The sequence below is a fragment of the Zootoca vivipara genome, chromosome 3, assembly GCF_965207765.1.
Source record: "Zootoca vivipara chromosome 3, rZooViv2.hap1.1, whole genome shotgun sequence".
Lineage (NCBI taxonomy): Eukaryota > Metazoa > Chordata > Lepidosauria > Squamata > Lacertidae > Zootoca > Zootoca vivipara.
Genome location: NC_142586.1, coordinates 26,313,726 through 26,331,885, shown reverse-complemented (window position 1 = coordinate 26,331,885; position 18,160 = coordinate 26,313,726).

Genomic DNA, 18,160 nt, shown 5'->3' with positions numbered 1-18,160 from the left:
GTGTGTGTGTGTGTGTGAGAGAGAGAGAGAGAGAGAGAGAGAGAGAGAGAGAGAGAGAGAGAGAGAGAGAGAGAGAGAGAGAGAGAGAGAGAGAGAGAGAGAGAGAGAGAGAGAGAGAGAGAGAGAGAGAGAGAGAGAGAGAGAGAGAGAGAGAGAGAGAGAGAGAGAGAGAGAGAGAGAGAGAGAGAGAGAGAGAGAGAGAGAGAGAGAGAGAGAGAGAGAGAGAGAGAGAGAGAGAGAGAGAGAGAGAGAGAGAGAGAGAGGAATGCCTGCGAAATATTGCTGCAGAAATCTGTGAAGTGCACTGATCTCGAACAGCGCTCCCCCCCCCCCCCCGCTTTCACAAAGGATTCTGCTGTTACTTTTGTTCCGGTCACAAAACTGGAGCGAACGAAAGAAATTAACTAGGGAGAGATAAGGTCTGGAAAACAATCTGGAATTGCCAGTGTTTGGTGGGAGCTCTGCAGGGCTGGCGTCAGGAAGTCTGCGCCGCCTTCTATTACTGTTGATCCAGCTTTGTGCAGCTGCACTCAGTACAATTAGCTTGTAGAAACAATCCTGCTGTAGGCAGCCTTTTCCCTTCAAAGCGCTTTTCTGTACTGACCTCTCTTCCCTCCCCTCCCCGCCCCACTTCCCTCCTTCCATTTCCACACACAACACACACCAACCAGCTATCATGATGCTTGAAATCAAGTCACAGGCCGATCACTGTTTGGGCAACATCATCTGTGGGAATTCATCAACCCCCCCGCGTCCTAGAGATGCAACAAGAGATTGTTTGTCCAGAACTTAAACTTGCAGCTTAATATTACGATGTAACCCATACAGAAGAAGAGAAAGGGGAAAGCCGGGCTGGGCTGCGTAACAAGAAACACATTGTGCTCTTTGCTTTTATCCCCCGCCTTTTTCTTTTAAAGAGAGTAACGGGGCGCAGAGTAGTGGGAAAGGGGCACAGAGACACCTTCGAAAACAATTCAGAGTCCTCACCATCAACTTAATTGCCTTTATTTTTATTTAAGGGGTGGTGGTAGAAAGAATGCGTCGCTACGAAGCTGCATGCACAAGCGGTATCTCTCCCCCCCCCCACTTCACTTTGGTGATCTTGCTTAGATGCGCAAACTCGTTCACGCTCGTCCCCCTCGAAGTTTGATGCCGACTCATTTCCTCTTTTTATATTCCATTTCATTTATTCATTTTATTATTTTGCACTGCGCACCCCTTTGCTTGCTATGCGCACGGCTGACACCCCCCCCCCCCCCACTTCTGGCTCCCCTTTTGCCCTCGCGCAGCAAAGCCTCTCCTCGAGTTTTCTGGACTCCTCCACGCCGCCTATCCCCGAGGTAACAAGCGCGCCAACCGCCCACCCCCACGTCACCCCCCCAGTTTCCCCGCCCTCCGTGTCTCCTCCCTCCGCCGCCCCCCGCCTCTGCGCCCGGTTATGCGGAACACCAGGCGCCGCTGTTGCGAACTCCGCCACACGCCGGTCGCGTGCTGCTCTGCGTAAACTTTGCCGGTGGCTCCAGTTCCACACGGGGAGGGGAGGCGGACCAGGCCGCGGCTTCCTCGGCGGGCAGACGCCTACGCCGCCCGAGCTGATGCAAGGCTGACGGGCAGAGTAGAGCCAGATGTGTGTGTAGGGGCGCGCGCGTAAATTTGCAAGAGAAAATTTTTGGGTTTCGTATTAAACCGCGGCGCTTTTCGTTTCTAAAGGTTTGGCTTCCCTGCAGAAAAAGAAGCAAGGTTCAGATTCAGAATATGTTGCTATTTTGTTACTGCTATTTGCAGTAACTTGAGACCTCCAATGTCCCTCCCCCCCATGTATCATAGACCATCTTTATTCCAGACAGAGTGAACCAATACTTTACCAGAACGTTTTAGAAAATGGATGTTGTTTAGTCGTGTCCGACTCTTTGTGACCCCATGGACCAGAGCACGCCAGGCACTCCTGTCTTCCACTGCCTCCCCCAGTTTGGTCAGACTCATGTTGGTGGCTTCGAGACACTGTCCAACCATCTCGTCCTCTGTCGTCTCCTTCTCCTTGTGCCCTCAATCTTTCCCAACATCAGGGTCTTTTCCAGGGAGTCTTCTCTTCTCATGAGGTGGCCAAAGTATTGGACCCTCAGCTTCAGGATCTGTCCTTCCAGTGAGCACTCAGAGCTGATTTCCTTCAGAATGGATAGGTTTGATCTTGCAGTCCATGGGACTCTCAAGAATCTCCTCCAGCACCATAATTCAAAATGGATACCAAAACGAAAAACTTACAAACATCTGGAGGGCCGAATTTGTCTATGCCTGGCCTGGCGTAACCCCTAGCAACACAAAGATTACATGTCAATGTCTGTGAATTAGCAGAGAACATCACTTTCTTGAACCAGTTATCTAGGGTATAACATGAAGCATCTTTCCAGCCCTGAGTGATTACTAAATGAGCAGCTGCCAGATATACAATTAACTGTTTACATATAAGATCCACATTGCCTTTACCAAAAACAGATAAAACACATAGAGTAGGGCCTAGAATCTGATTTCTGCAATAATTTGTTTCCAAAATTTATGGACTCCACCATGTGTCTCCACAGCCCCACCAGCATAAGGGAGATCCTGATCTTGCAATAAGAACCAAACACACTGGCTAAAAAAGACCACCAATGGATGACCTTTAAAGAATTCTCCAACATGCTGGCAGAGACCAGTCTAAAAGAGATGATGGACCAGATCTTTGTTGAGATGCATCAAATTGTTCCTTAAGACCACGTATGGCAAAAACTCTAATAGCAAAAGTAGGGAGTTAGTGCAATATGGAGTTCCGAGGATAGAATCTCAGAATTCTAGAGTCCTCTAGTCTTGCAATGCAGGAATATTTTTGCCCAATGCGGGGCTCGGACCAATGGCCCTGAGATTGTGCTCTACCAGCTGAGGATGCTGAGTTCTGCTACAGGCATTTAAAGCCACAAGTAACCTGGAACCAGGGACCTAGCAGCCTCCCCAGTGCAGACGAAGTCGATCTTTTAAGATCTTCAGAGGAGACTCTGCTAGTCCTTTGCAAGATTGTCACTTGGAAGCAGGCCACCTCAGTGCTAGTACCCAGCCTCCAGAACACCCTCCTTTCACTAATTCATGAGGCAGCGGCAGCAGCGGCGTTTAAACATTTCTTGTGTAGAGTGTTTTAATCTGGTTTGTGCCACACCCTCTGCAGCAAGAGGAGAAGTTGATCTGCGTATTAAGAGCCCGACCCATACAACAGCATATAAAAACACACAGGATCCTCAAAATGGCCTCTTAACAACTAGGTATAGTTGTTATGGGGTGGGGGGGTGGGGATAGACTAAGGAGTCTATTGGAAAATTGCTTGCAGATACCAGCTCGTGGAATTATAGGACAAACTAAATTGAAAATAATACCTCCCGATTCTTTCGAAAAGCGTCTTCCTATGCTGTTCACCACAGCCTCGGTGACGGATTTCAAGGGGCAGGACCCCAGTGAATGAGGATCATAGAATGCCATTTTAATTTCGTCGGAGGGTTTTGGGGTGGCGGATGGAGGAGATCTTGGAAATGTGTTCCAGGTGACTGTTTGAGGGGGGAGCCAACCTTTCTTACTTAGCAGCAGGGGTGGGGTTATTTGCATGAAGTGCCCTGCATTGTTTATGTCGCAGTCATCATCATCATCATCATCATCATCATCATCGCTTAAAGTTTTAGGGGAAGTTTGAGACCTCCAGATTATATATATGAGCTAATTCTCAGTAAACTTGGAAGTTTGCTGTACTGGCATTACTTGCCCCCCATTCTGACCCACCAAGTCAGGAATGGAGAGTAACGTAAAACACATGCTTTCGGTGGGGTGACTTAACTGACACTGCTATTACTGGTATTAGGGGAGTATCCACGGTGCTTATTATCAGTCATTTTCGAATATGTAGCAGGACCCAGCTGTTGCCTGCAGGGTTCCCATATAATTTCAACAATCCTGGCTCATGGCAACATGCTTGCACAGCTCAGGGGTGCTCTGTAGGAAACAATTATTTCCAGGAGGTTTAAAACTCAGGCTTACAAATTCAAAATGATTCCTGTCTTAGATGTGGAATAACTGGATTATTTGCAGAAATGTAACAATGCAGTAGTCTACTTTTATTGTGCCCCCCCCCCCCGGTTGATCCTTCCAGACTAGACCGATGGAAAGTTGAAGTTAATTCAGTATGTAGTATGCTGGGAATGGCAGAGTTTTTTGTTTTTTTTAAAGGTACAATAGTCGCAAAAGATCAATTAGGCTCCTTTCGTCAGTATCCAATCACCATTTTTTGATAGTTGCATAAACATTTGCATATATATTCTGGGGGGTGGGAAGGTTAAGGAGATTTGAAAGAGCTCCTGGTGGTTAGGGTTGCCAGACTCAATAGAGGACAGGACTTCTGTGCCTTTAATTGCCCTGCTCTCTTTTGAGTCTGGAAACCTTAAAGAGAAACCAGCAGACCCTTTTAATTTCCAAGCAAAGGGTCTGCTGGTTTCTCTTTAAGGTTTCCAGACTCAAAAGAGAGCAGGGCAATTAAAGGCACAGAAGTCCTGTCCTCTATTGAGTCTGGCAACCCTACTGGTGGTTGGGCTACTTCTCCTCTGGTAAACAAGGTTTTTTCTTCATTATTGGGGTGGGGGGTTGGAACCTGCAAAACCTTCAGTCTCAGTAGGGGGCAAGGAGATGAGGGCAAGACCTGCAGGAGATGAGTTGCTGTGCTCATTAGGCCTGAAACTCCTGTGTACATCCCTTGTCCCATGCTCCTGATGTTCCCTTCCTTAGGAGGCTTGCCAAAGCCCCAGAATCTTTCAGATGCAGAACAAGACCTTATTTTTGCGGTTGTGTAACCCAAGAAAAGAAAAAAAGCACCACTGCAAATTAATTTGAGGCCACAGCCTCTACATCTGGTCACCGAGAGTTCCAAAGAGTGATACAGAACTGTGGGAGAAAAGGCAGGAATTCCATGGGGAAGTTTGGTCTTCAATCCCCTTGGCAAAAAAGTTTCCCTTCTGAATATGTGTCTACCACTGAATTGATATTGCCCAGCTATTAGATTAGGCACGCACAATGAACCAAATGTGGCAAAAAGGACGGGATAGGGAACAGCAGCATTTTTCATGAGTTTTGTTTCTACACCTAAAAAATTAAAAATATCGAGACACTATTTCTCTTGAAAGAGAGAGAGAATAGAATCAGAGAACTGTCGAGTTGGAAGGGACCCTGAGGATTATCTAGCCCAGGCATCCCCAAACTTCGGCCCTCCAGATGTTTTGGACTACAATTCCCATCTTCCCCGATCACTGGTCCTGTTAGCTAGGGATCATGGGAGTTGTAGGCCAAAACATCTGGAGGGCCGCAGTTTGGGGATGCCTGGTCTAGCCCAACCCTCTGCCATGCAGTTGTTCCATAGGGGGATCGAAACTTCAACTTTGACATGTTATGCTTCATGAAGCCTTCGTGGGAAGGACTAGCTCAGTGGCAGAGCATCTCCCTTGCTTGGAAAAACCCTAGGTTCAATCCCCAACATCTCCAGGTTGGGCTGGGAGAGAACCATGCCTGAAAATCTGGAGAAGTGCTGCTCTCAGTCAGTGTAGTTAGTACTGAGCTAGATGAACCAGAGGTCTGACTGCACAAAGCAGCTTCCTTTGCCTTCAAAAAGCCAGGCAATGCAGGTGAGATGCAGGATGGAAGTGGATTCAGCTAGCATCAATTTGCAGCAGAGAATCCAAACTCTCTTAACAACCAAGGCCGAAACCAAGTGACTATTTATGTTTGCGGTAGAGGAAGACACACTGCTCTGTCTTCAGTGAGGTGGTGCAGCGAAGTGTGATAAGCAAACAAGGCCCGAGGCTGTGCGAGGAGAGGGCTAACCTTTTTCTTTGTCTCCGTGCTAATGCATCTTGAGTCAAGAATTAACAGATTAATAAGAATGTTATTCACACGGACATGTATAAGCAGCTTGGGAACTCTGTCAGATCCAACTCCTTCCCTGATCCTGGAGACTGTTCCATTTAATAACTCTCAAACATCCTTCCCCGTTAAGTCGATGTCTAGCATTTTAAAAAGATCTGCATGGGAGGTACTGCAGGGGCCGGCCATCAGGGAGGCAAGCATGCTGAAAGAAAATGGATGGAAACTGTACCCTAACTCAAAAAACAATGCAATAAATTAAGCAAAATGGGCCGCGGGGGGTGGGGAGAAGCTTATATATATATTGTCTACAAATACTACCTTATTTCCCTTTCTTTCATCCTCTATTTGGGTTCTTTGTGATCAAACCACTCTATCCCAGTTCCTGCTCTGCAATGTGCTTGGACCAGTTGACTAACGTTGAGTATGACTGCTGGCAGCTTTCAACAACAATAGGAGAATTGCTCACCCTAATCCCTGGAAACTTGCAACACTCTATGAAAGAGCTGCCTTGCTGTTTATCAAAGGAGCCTGTAAAGTTTTTACATATTGACAAAGGCTATGAAAACTGGTGATGACAAGGAAGATCCTGGTTTCTTCTCAAGGATGTGGGCGAGGACACAGGAATCTCGTTCTCTCTTCCGACAGTTAATAGGAAACCAACCATCGGGATGCCACGCTCATGTTTCACATCCACACTGTGTTCCCCTCTTGTGATGTGTGAAGATGTCATACAATGCCATCCAAGGGCGTACCCACCACGGGGCAAGTTAGGGCAGCTGCCCTACTCTAGAAGCAGGGCTGGTGGGCAGAGGCGGAGCACAGCCCGGCGGAGCGCGAGTTCGCCATTCCCGCCGCGCCGCACCCTCCCTCCAGCTCCCCGGTGCGCCCTCAGGCAAGGCCAAGCGCGGCGGGGAACCAGGGAGCGCGGCGCAGTGGGCGGGAACGGCGAACTCGCGCTCCGCTGGGCTGGGCTCCGCCTCCGCCCACCAGCCCTGCTTCTAGGGAGGGGCACAGCCCGGCGGAGCGCGAGTTCGCCGTTCCCGCCCACTTTGTGGCCCCTCCCCTTGCCCCCCCTAGTTTTGATCCTGGGTATGCCCATGATGCCATCTGCAACATGGTTCATGGGCAGGTGGCATAATGGAGGCTCCTGCTTTCCCTCTCAGGAACCGGGTTAGAGTAGGGGTGAGGAAATGTTCGTCCTGAGGGCCACATTCCTTCCTGATCAGCCTTTCAGGGGCCACTTTGCATTGATGAGTACAGCCAGAGGTAAAAGTTGGGGCACAGCAACAAAAGTCATTTGGTTGGTTCATGTTTAAAATATAGCTGCTGAAAGAAGCTAAGCTCCCAGACTATTGTATGGGACTTAAACAGTCTCTGATGCCCTCAGTTGGCTGATTCACTTATTCCAAATACGGCAGTGGCATTTTTTTTTAAAGCTATGTAAAGGCAGCATTATTAACACTAGAAAGAAAATTCAGCCAACATTGTACCATAGGATACATATTTCTTAAGCCCCTTAACAAACTATGGTTGAGAAGGTTTGCTCTTGCCTCACACACCAAGACTGCACGAAAGAATCTCCTGCTGTAGACCCAATATCTTTACTCGCCCTTCATCACGATTTTCTTGGCACCAAAGCCAGGAATGAGTATTCCGAAATTCAGTGCTAATTGGGTGCCTAACCCAATGAATGTCGAGAGCAAAGAGCAAATGCACTATTGTATCTGAAATTATGGGTTTTTTTGGGGTGGGGGTGGGGTGGGACTCAGAAATGTGCCTCTCTTGGAATCATAGAGTTGGAAGGGACCCTGCGGACCATCTAGTCCAGGAATACGTAGCTGTCCCATACGGGGATCGAACCTGCAACCTTGGCATTGCCAGCACCACGCTCTAACCCACGCATCCCCAAACTTCGGCCCTCCAGATGTTTTGGACTACAATTCCCATCATCCCTGACCACTGGTCCTGTTAGCTAGGGATCATGGGAGTTGTAGGCCAAAACATCTGGAGGGCCGCAGTTTGGGGATGCCTGCTCTAACCAACTGAGCTAATGTGTCCCACTGATGCTTATCTTAACTATTTGTTTTGTCATGGCCACCTCAACTAAACATAAGTGTTTGAGAAATGAGGGGCAGATTTACCAGAGCCAGCTATTCACATTAAAAAAAGAAACACCCTTTATTGCAGACAACCTTTATGTGGTCCGCACAAAAATTTGCAGAATTGTTTTGAATGCTTAACTATGCAGGGTAAATCTATGTACTATTCAATTGTTGTCTGTGATATGTAATTCATTTCTCTCCCTCTCTCCTCTCCTCTTTTAATAAGGAAAACAGCTATACAGTATAATTCATGATGTTTAAGACAGAGACCAGGTTGAGATGTCATATTTATTTTAATTTTTAGTATAATGTGTGAGAGCAGTGTCCTGATTTGCTCCTTCCCTGCTCCTGCTTGCGCTATACCAGAAAGTAAGGTGGATGAGGAGGAGAAACAGAGGTTGGCTTAGCATTGTGCATGACACAGCATTTGTGATTTGTTTCTTTCAAGCAAACCACAGTTGGGGAAGCCAAGGCTGCTTTTAAGCAAACAGTGGTTTAATGTGACACGCAGACCACCTCTTCTGTCCCTTGCTGGTGTTTCTAAAGCAAAGTTCTTTTGAGTTTTCTATCTGGTTGTACTTTAAACTTTAAAGAATTTGCAAGCGCAGGATCACATGGGACTGGCCAGTTCTGTGTGACTCAGCAGTTGTCATCTTAATGTTCAGGCAGTAGAATTACATCATGGGAAGTAAACTTTTCTGAGTAATCTACTATGCAAGATCCATCTGTCGACCACACCTGTGTGCATGTGTCTTTCCTTTCATGAATGCCAGAGCGTTTCCTCCCAACCTCTCACTGACTTTGTAAAAGCAAAGAAAAAGAAGTGGGGGTGGGGTGGGGGGAGAGACACGTCTGTGCTTATTAGCCCTTTCTTGTGCAGCAGTAAGCAGTTGTCATAATTTGCAGCTGTCTGTATGTTACATTTGCATTTTTGCAATTGTTGCATAGTATTTGGGCTCGGTTCAAAAGTGCTGGTGCTCACCTTTTAAAATCCCGAGTGCCTTAAGACCCAGGCATCTGCTTGACTCTTGGGAGAGATCTAGCATTGTGGACCACATGCATTGCACATGGTTTTGCACATGTGGCTTTTGCATGTGCCGCTACTAATCCAGCGGGTGATGGAGAAGCAGAAATGTCCTTTCACAAGCTAATAATCACTATCTCTTGATCAGGGTCTGCCTGATCTGCAGATAGTGTACTACGGAATCATGTATTTCCCTTATGCTTGATCAGTCTGAATTCAAACTTTTTTTGCAACTTGATTAAAGGGCACTGGTTCATTAGCTATTAGAACGTCATTCAAACTATTTGTCCTTTAAACTATTTGGCAGCTTTGATTTTTTTTTAAAAAACAACAACCCTCAGAGTGTTCCTTAGCAAAGACAATGTTTATAAGACTCACACCGAAGATCTCTGGTGACAGATCAAGTGCGAGGTTTAAAATATGTTTTTTGAGTGCAAATGAATAAAAAGGGGATGCAGTACATATTAGCAAGTGCCCCATACATTGGAATCTGTTGCGTTTTCCCAGGACCATGTAGGAATCTTGTTAACCAGTGCTTAAAACATGTTGGTGTCATAAAACCTATCGTTCACCCAAAGGCCAGAACCCAGTTCACAGATGTTGGAATGGTTTGAGTCTATTTTGGGGACTGAATAGGGTGAAAAGGCTGGGTTTGTTGAAGAGTAGAATACCTTCAGAGGCCTTTTCTGCAAGCAATACCATGACTTCATTACCATGTCAATTCTGGGAAAGGCCTCTGATTTAACACAGCAGTTGGCTGAATCCATATGGAGCTGATGAACCTCTGAATGAATAGTGAATGGAAAAACTGCTGGAATCTGCTTTCAGCTTTTTGTTCCCAGGATGACCAATGTAAAAGAGCTAAGGCCTATACAACACAGATGGTATAAAGGAGTAAGAATCCTGCACCTTTTAAATTTGGTCTTTCATCCTGCATTGTTCGGGCGTCTGTAACTGAAGTATAAATACCAAGGTTCCCATGTCTCTCTGCCCCCGCCCCCCACACCAAGAAAAATAATAATTCTGGGTCGGTGCAGGCTACCATTCAAGTCCAACATTTTGTAAAATCTGCATACGTATTGTAGCAAGTTACCATTTGGTAATTGGTCATCTGGGCTGATCGTCTGCTTGACTATTATTATTTATTGTCTTATGAATGAAAGCCAACTTGTGGGGAAAGAGGGGTTCAGAGCCAGCCCCTCCAAGTGTCCCTGTTTTCCAGGGACAGTCCCTGATTTTCAGAAGCCGTCTCAGTTTCTGATTTGATCCCATAATGTCCCCCTTTTCCTCAGGACGTCCCTGCTTTCATTGGAGAAATGGTAGAGGGGCATGGTAGGGCACCCATATTTTCATCAGAGAAATGTTGGATGGTATGGAGTTATGCAACCCCCCCAAGCCAAGGAGATAAGTAACTATACAACATTTAGAAGACATCTGAATGCAGCCCTGTATAGAGAAGTGTTTTTTCTAAATGTTTATTGTTTTATTATGTTTTTATAAGCCATCCAGAGTGATTGGGGCAACCCAGTCAGATAATAATAATAATAATAATAATAATAATAATAATAATAATAGATGTCCCTATTTTCATCGGATAAATGTTGGAGGGTATGAAAACCACCAGCAGCCTATACAGTGGTACCTCGGTTTACGACGACGATCTGTTCCGGGGAGCCGGTCGCTCCCCGAGTTTGTCGCTCCCCGAAGGTATGCTTCTGCGCGTGCGCGAAGCGCTGATAGAGCACTTCTGCGCATCTGCGCGCGCGGAACCCTGATGTAAATACTTCCGGGTCCGCAGCGGTCACTCTCCGAGTTCTTCGTAAACGGAGGCGGTCCCAAACCGAGGTTCCACTGTACACAGCAAAAGTGGTGGTGTTTTAAAATGCATTTTGTCCAACAGCAGACCAAGCAAGAATGGAAATGTGAAGTGTGAAAAGCCGGGGAAGGGAGTTCTGGAATTCCTTCCGTTCACACTATGTGGTGGGAATATGCAGATGTTCCCATTGACACAGCCATGTACGTCCACTAGGGTTACATGCCTTAAGAGTTCGACACATTGCTGCAAGTGCCAATACAGTAAATCAAAAGGCTCTGTGGCATTATCTGGTTTCCTTTTTGGCTTGAGAAGTTAGAACAGATGTCACCAGAGAGGACAAAATGGATTTTACCCACGGAGAGGAGCTTTATTGCCGCTCTTTAATAGGAAGTTCCTTGAAATGCTAATGGACACAGTTTGTGTTGCTGGGTTTGCATACAGAGGGTGGGAAACGATCCTGATCCCTAAGAGGCGGGGGGGGGGGAGAAAGAGAAAACCCTTTTGTTATTAATCAAGGATATCTGCTGCTTCAACAGCAAAGCACGTTAAACGGTGCGGAGACAGATCTCTCTCTAGCAATCTCCTGCAAACACACATACACACAAACTGCTGAACATTTTTTGACAAGATAGGATGTACATGTATCATAGCTCCGTTGAATTTGCAAAGATGTTTTGCCCCCTTCTTATTGCACAGAGGACACACACAGTGAAACAGCGTGGTGGGTTGCCCCCCCCTCCTACTCAATATTCCAATTCTTGTTTCTTTCAGCAATCTGAGAATTCAAGACTGGCTAAGCATCCTTTGTAGGCCAGGCTGTTCTGTATATAAAGTCCTGGCAGACTGAGGAGGAAAGAACCCACCAGAGACATTGCACTTGCTTAATATCGGTGATGGTGAGCTCCTGTTCAGCGCCTGTGTGCTCTCAGGCATCAAAGCACAGTGCTGTTTTCTTACAGACTTCCAAGAGAACAAGTTTAGTTCCACTGTTCAATGTCTGAAATCAAGGACCATGCATATTATTCCTCAGATTTTTACAACACGTAAATTTCAGTCAAAAATGTTTGCTTTGGCAGAAATATTTCTAAAGTTACTGGGGGAAGTGAAATTAAGTACAATAAATTTCCCGCAAAAGTATTGTTACATGCCACCCCAATATCAGCAACAGTGTGAGATTCCAGTGGTACCAGGCACGCCTACCAGGGTCTATGTTTCCTTTTGGAAAGTGAGGCACAGCAGAGACTGATGTCTTAATGGCATATGGTTTATTTACACATATGTCATTGCTGTGTGCTGATGGGTCATTACCTCCAGGCAACCACCTACAAGGAAATTAATCTGCCTTGATTAGTTCTTAACCCATGTTGATTCCCTAAGATTTAGAAGTGCCTAATACACAGTTTGGGAAGTTAGCTTTTCACACATGCTAATTCTGGAGGGTTAAAAAGGCTTAACACACAGCCCAAATACACACAGGTTTAGCTATCATCTCACACAGGAGACTAGCCTCTCCCAATTAGCTTTTGACACCCAAGCTTAATTGAATTCTAGCACCTATTGGTCCTAGGGATTTAGGAAAAGTCTAGCACCCACAAGCTCATCACAGTATTTTAAAGGTGCACATGCTAAGCCTTTTTAAAGCATTGACTGTAGGCACACTGAACACAAATGAAGGAGTGGGATTGTGGCAGCAACCCTTGTTCTTGACCACATGTCCACTTGGCTGTTGGAACTGACCCTCCACAAACATATTGACTTTATGCACATGGCCACTGTCTGCCTGTGAACCGCTCCAAAATCTCCCTAGAATTGCTAATAGAACAAGTTGCTCTGAGGCAGGAAACTCTCTGTGGCTATAATGCTGCATTTCATTTCATTTTTTACCTTTATGAAGTTCAGTAAATGATGGGCTGATATTGCAGCACCCGTCCAAATAGTTTCTGGGACAAATTGCCTATTCTGTTGTTTGGGGCTCTGCTTTCACAGTGCCTAGATTAGCAGGCCATTCTCTCCAACGCCAGTGTCACACACAATAACTTCCAGCCATTTCAAGAGGGTCCCGGGGGATCCTCAGGCATCATGCTGATGTAGAAACTCCCATTGAACAATCTCAAGGTTTATGTCTGCCTAAGTCTCCACCACTGTACCACCACTGGTCATTGATCAGTGATAGCAGCTAATAACTTCATGGGCTCTCGTCTTCAGCAAGCATGCTGGGGGCTTAGGAAGAGCCCAGCGTTTGTTAGCTAAGAATGCTAAATGTGCCCACAGCATGACCTTCATGAAAAGTATTTCTGCTGGATCCTTCTCGCAGTCACAGCAGTTTGCTAGACTAGTCTAGTAAATTTCGGAATAGAGGGAAGCCAGAGAATGAGGAAAACATTAATGCAGAGGCTAGATACCTTTTCCTTTCCTTTGATGGGGTCCCTACTTCAGGTTATCCGTTTAAATGGCAACACCGCTCTGCAAGATTGTCTCCATTTCTAATTAAAATCAAAAGGTTTCATTTCAGCTTTTGTTAAAGCTCCATTTGTCTTTCGAGCTGAATTTCTTCTATAAACATCTATTCTGTGATTGTGAGCTGATCCTATTATGCTACGTACTGCTGCTTTTTGGTGGGTGTATATTTGTGTGTGTGTGTGTATTTGGATCAACGCAGCTGCCTGCATCTTTTGGACTCTCTTTGGGAACGTGGCTATGGGGGCGTCACGACGAGCTTCTACACTTCAGAATTTACCGCTCCGTCACTGTATTTAAAACCCCAGTTCAAGAAGCTTGATAGCACATGTGGTTACATTTTCTAAGAAGATGGTGCGGAGGTGTTTCAACAGAAGAGAGAGAGATTGGCTCCTTGCACATTCTTTATTAGGAAGTGGTAAGTATATTTGTCTCAGTGCAAACCAATACCTATTTCTGGAAACATTGGTTTAATACTTTTTCCTCTAGCAGAGAGGATGTTTCATTCTATAGACGGTTGTCAGATGCACTGACACTGTTTTCTTAAAAAGTCAGAAAGTTGGGTGTGCGTGTCCCCCTGCCCCGGAACAACTTTTGTCCTATCTCTGGAGACAAAAATGAGCAAACGACAAGACTTTAAACTCTGTGACCCAGTGAAAAATCAATTTGGGGCACATTTCCCCCGGAAGGTGCACCCTACTGCTCATCAAATATGGTGCAGTAGCGCCTCTGAGAACTTTGAGAGACTTTTTCCAATGCCCATTTAAAGAACAGATTCCTTTCTAATATTTCTGAAGGGGTGTGTGTGTCCATGCACCAAATTTACAAATTATGGGGTGTCCAGAGAAAGGTGGTTTGTGGTGATCTTATAGCTATAGGACACTGTTGTTAACCACTGCAACCAAACCTTTGTGACAGGTCAAAGCATGCATTTAAAAATGGTGTTGCCAACTTTTAAAATTATTATTTACTTGCGCCTTCGTAAACTACCCGATCGCATAGAAACAAAACAAGCCCTTTAACCCCTTCTACAGCTTCTTAATTCATAGTTGTTTAATTCATTTGGTCAATGTGAAACCCATTAACAGTTGGTGGGTCCTTTCCCATGATGAATTTTAATTGTTCATATTCTCTGTATTAAACATTTATTTTAAAAAGCTTTTTTGGGTGGGTGGGAGGAGTCCTTTAAATTGGACTGAAGAGGACATGCACGGTAAGGGGACAGTCGGAGAGAGAAGGGGGGGGGGGGTCCTGGCATGAAAGGGTGCAAAGAAAGGGTCTCTCAGGGAGAAGAAATAGGCTCACAGGTGGGAGATGGGAGAGTCTGCCTCTCTGCGTGTGGTTAAATGATAGGATAAATATGATAAAGGGCCTTACAGTTTTTTCTCTTTTTCTCTCTCTTTCTCTTTCTCCTCTTGCTTTTTCTATTCTTGTTCTGTACACTAGTCTGATTCTTACTGTAATTTATGTCAAAAATTCTCAATCAACATATTTCTTATAAAAAATGATTTTAGACACACTGTTTAGAAATTCTGAATATTAAGGTTTATACAAATACAGTGTGGTACCTCGGTTTTCAAATGCAGTCCGTTCCTGAAGATGGTTTGAGTTCTGAAACGTTCGAAAACTGAAAACTCAATATGGAAGCCTCAGTACGGAAAACTCAATGCAGAAGCCGTGTGGCATGTTCGACTTCCGAGACGTGTTCGAAAACCGAAGCATTCACTTCCGGGTTTAGGGTGTTCGAAAACCGAAATGTTCGTCAACAGATACCACTGTATCTGAAATAATAAATCAGAGGCCCTGCTTCAGTTGACCATTCATGGTTTCCTCAGAGAGTTGTCTTTTAAAGCATGGCTTGCTTTGTATTGTTATCAAGGCAAAGTCTGGGTGAATAACTTCAAATTCGTTTTTAAATTGTTTCCCCCACAGACTTTTAAACTTGTATTGTTCTCTTCCACTTCTTCTCCCCCTACCCCTCAAACTTATACTGTTAGGTAGCACCCTATAAAAGTTGCTAAAACTCCAACACCTAAGATGGCCTCATAAACCCTGCGGACATTGAGCTCCTAGAGAACAGATTGGATGGGTAAAAATTAGTGTGTGTGTTCTCGCAGAACCTGAGAAAATAGCACCTTCACTTAGTTTAAAAAAAATATCTGTTTGTGCCACTCTAATAATCACTTCATAACTGGTGGGATAGCAGAACATATGTCTCTGGAGTGGCAGAACAGAGAAGGCTCCTGTACCTCTGTTCCCTGAGAGGGAGAAATACCTTTTGCAGCGTTTCTCTTGCAAATTCTGTGCCAAAGGGCTCCTCTTCAGAAACTTCAACTGAAATGTAAATTGCTCATGAAAACCAAATGAAATGTTTGTTGTTGTTTTTAAGGGTGAGATGACGTGTATATTGAAATGCTATTTGACATATGTCCCAACTGTCCTTATTTACTAAGAGCAGTCATTATCCCTGGTGCGTGCCACCGCTAAAATGCTGGAGAGGTGTTTTGGGAGGGTTTTAATTTTGCTTTTTTGGAGAGCTACTGAGGTTTCTTTCTTTAATGTTGTCGGCAAGCATGCATATGTGCCAGAGACCATCAGGTTTTCAGTTATGTCTCCTGAGTCTTACATACCCCAGAGTCGTCTGCGACTGGACCTAACCGTCAGGGGTACCTTTACTTTTACCTTTAAACATTAAAAAAACCTTCCCTATACAGGGCTGCCTTCAATTGTCTTTTAAAGGTTGTAAAGTTACTGATCTCCTTGATTTGGGGGGGGGTGTCACACAACACAATGCCCCCCAACATTTCTCTGATGAAAATAGGGACTTCCTAAGGAAAAGCGGGACATTATGGGATGAAATCAGAAACTGGGACAGCTTCTGTAAATCCGAGACTGTCACTGGGAAATAGGAACACTTGGATGGTCTAGTCTTGACAGCTCATAGAACAATATAGCTGAGATGATGGAATGACTGTTAACTCATGCATTATGCTGAAGTCCTTGTCTTGGACTTTTTCCAGCCTTGACAGTTGTGTGTGCGTGCATGGAGAAGGGGTGGTAATTCTTACAATTTTCAGAGGCAGTTTTTTTTTATTTTAAGTAAAGACTGGCATCTTGAGGTGGCGGCATCATTTAGATGGTGCAAGAAACTCAAGTCCCTGAGTGACACCAATTAATTCCACAATCAACCTCTTATGTGGAAGGGCCCTAACATGGCTACTTTCCTGGAAATGAGTAAAGGCTACTCGTAATAGAAAGACTGGCATTCTTGGGCGATACCAGACAAGGGCTCGGCTGACATTTTTCAAAACCCATATAAATGGGGACTCTTCGAATGGTTCAAGGCTGGATTGTTTTGAAGTTGCTAGTAAATTCAGAGCTGAGCTGGAATGCAAGGACTGTCTGCAAGGCCATGGTGGGTAGCTTTTGCGGTGACAGCAAAAGTATCTTGCTTGTTTACTATTACAAAATTGCCTCGGTGAAAATGTTTAAAAGAACATTCCCATTCGCCTTTGGGGTCCTGCACTGAAATAGTACGTATGAAGGAAATGAGAATAATTCAGAGCAGGGCGTAGCTGAGGAGAGGAAAGCTGTTCCAGAAAGCTGTAGAAACCGAGGGTGATTCGAGATGGCTTGTAAACAACCATAAAGACGTATTTGGACTGGCCTTGGGTGCCGCACAGCAGGAGGAACTGAAAACAGTTGATGTGGGTTGAAGGCAGGGCAATAATCTACACCCACCCACATGTCACACTCAAGGGTAGACCCATTAAAACTGATGAACCGAAGGCTCTTGATATTTAAAAACGTGTAAGATCTTGGGTTGAAGTCCAAAGGCGTTGTTGCAGGCTAATAAACAGATTGCAAACTAAACAGTAAGCATTTAGGATTGCAGCCTTTAGATGACGTGACTTCCCATGTGAATATATTTACTGTGAAATGTACGTGCTCTTCCTTATATCATCAGACCAAAGGTCAATGCTTCCAGATCATGAGGTAGGTTTGTTTTAAGGTAGACAGTTTCTACGACTTTGTAGCAGAACACATGGCAGTATACTGAGGCTCACCGCGTGAAGTCGCCTTTTGATTTCCTAATCCCAGTGGATTAAGCATCCGTTTACAGCTGGGTGGACAAGCAAGGGCTACTCAACAGTGAGATCAAGGAAAAGTTGAAGCCCTAGCTTTCAATGCAGGGTTTATTCTCTCTTGCCCCTCTCTTACTGCACAAGCAGTTTGCCCCTCACATGCCCTTGGACTTTCAGAAACCAAGAGAAAACAGGAACAGGCAGGCAGGGAAACCAACGCAGAAAGAACGGGAAAAAAGACAGGAATGTTGGGAACATGAGTGAAAATCAGAGGGAACAAAGTGGGAGGGAGTGGAATGCATTGGAAAAAAAATGTGGGGGACAGCCCCCCCCCCACTATCATTTAGGGATGAGGTTGTCTCTCTTCCCTAACCTATAGTTGCTCTGCGTGATGCCCTAGACTTCTTGTGGAGGAAGGGCAGGTTATATATCGAATAAACAAGAATAATAATAGTTGTTGCCTGTAATAAGCAATTCAAGTATCATTCACAACATGTCAGGAATAAGGCCCAGGGCACAAAATAATATCAATACATCTAGCTAGCCTTCCCTTTGTGCCTCTCTGAGGCTGGATCAGCCTACAACATTTTGTAGGTTAATTTAATATTTCAGTGTGATGCGGCTAGAATTGTGCACTTTAAAGTCCCACTAATAAAAAAAAGGAAGAGCTAAACAAGCCTGGATAGCTCAGCTGGTTAGAGCATGGTGCTGATAACGCCACGGTTGCAGGTTCGATCCCTGTATGGGACGG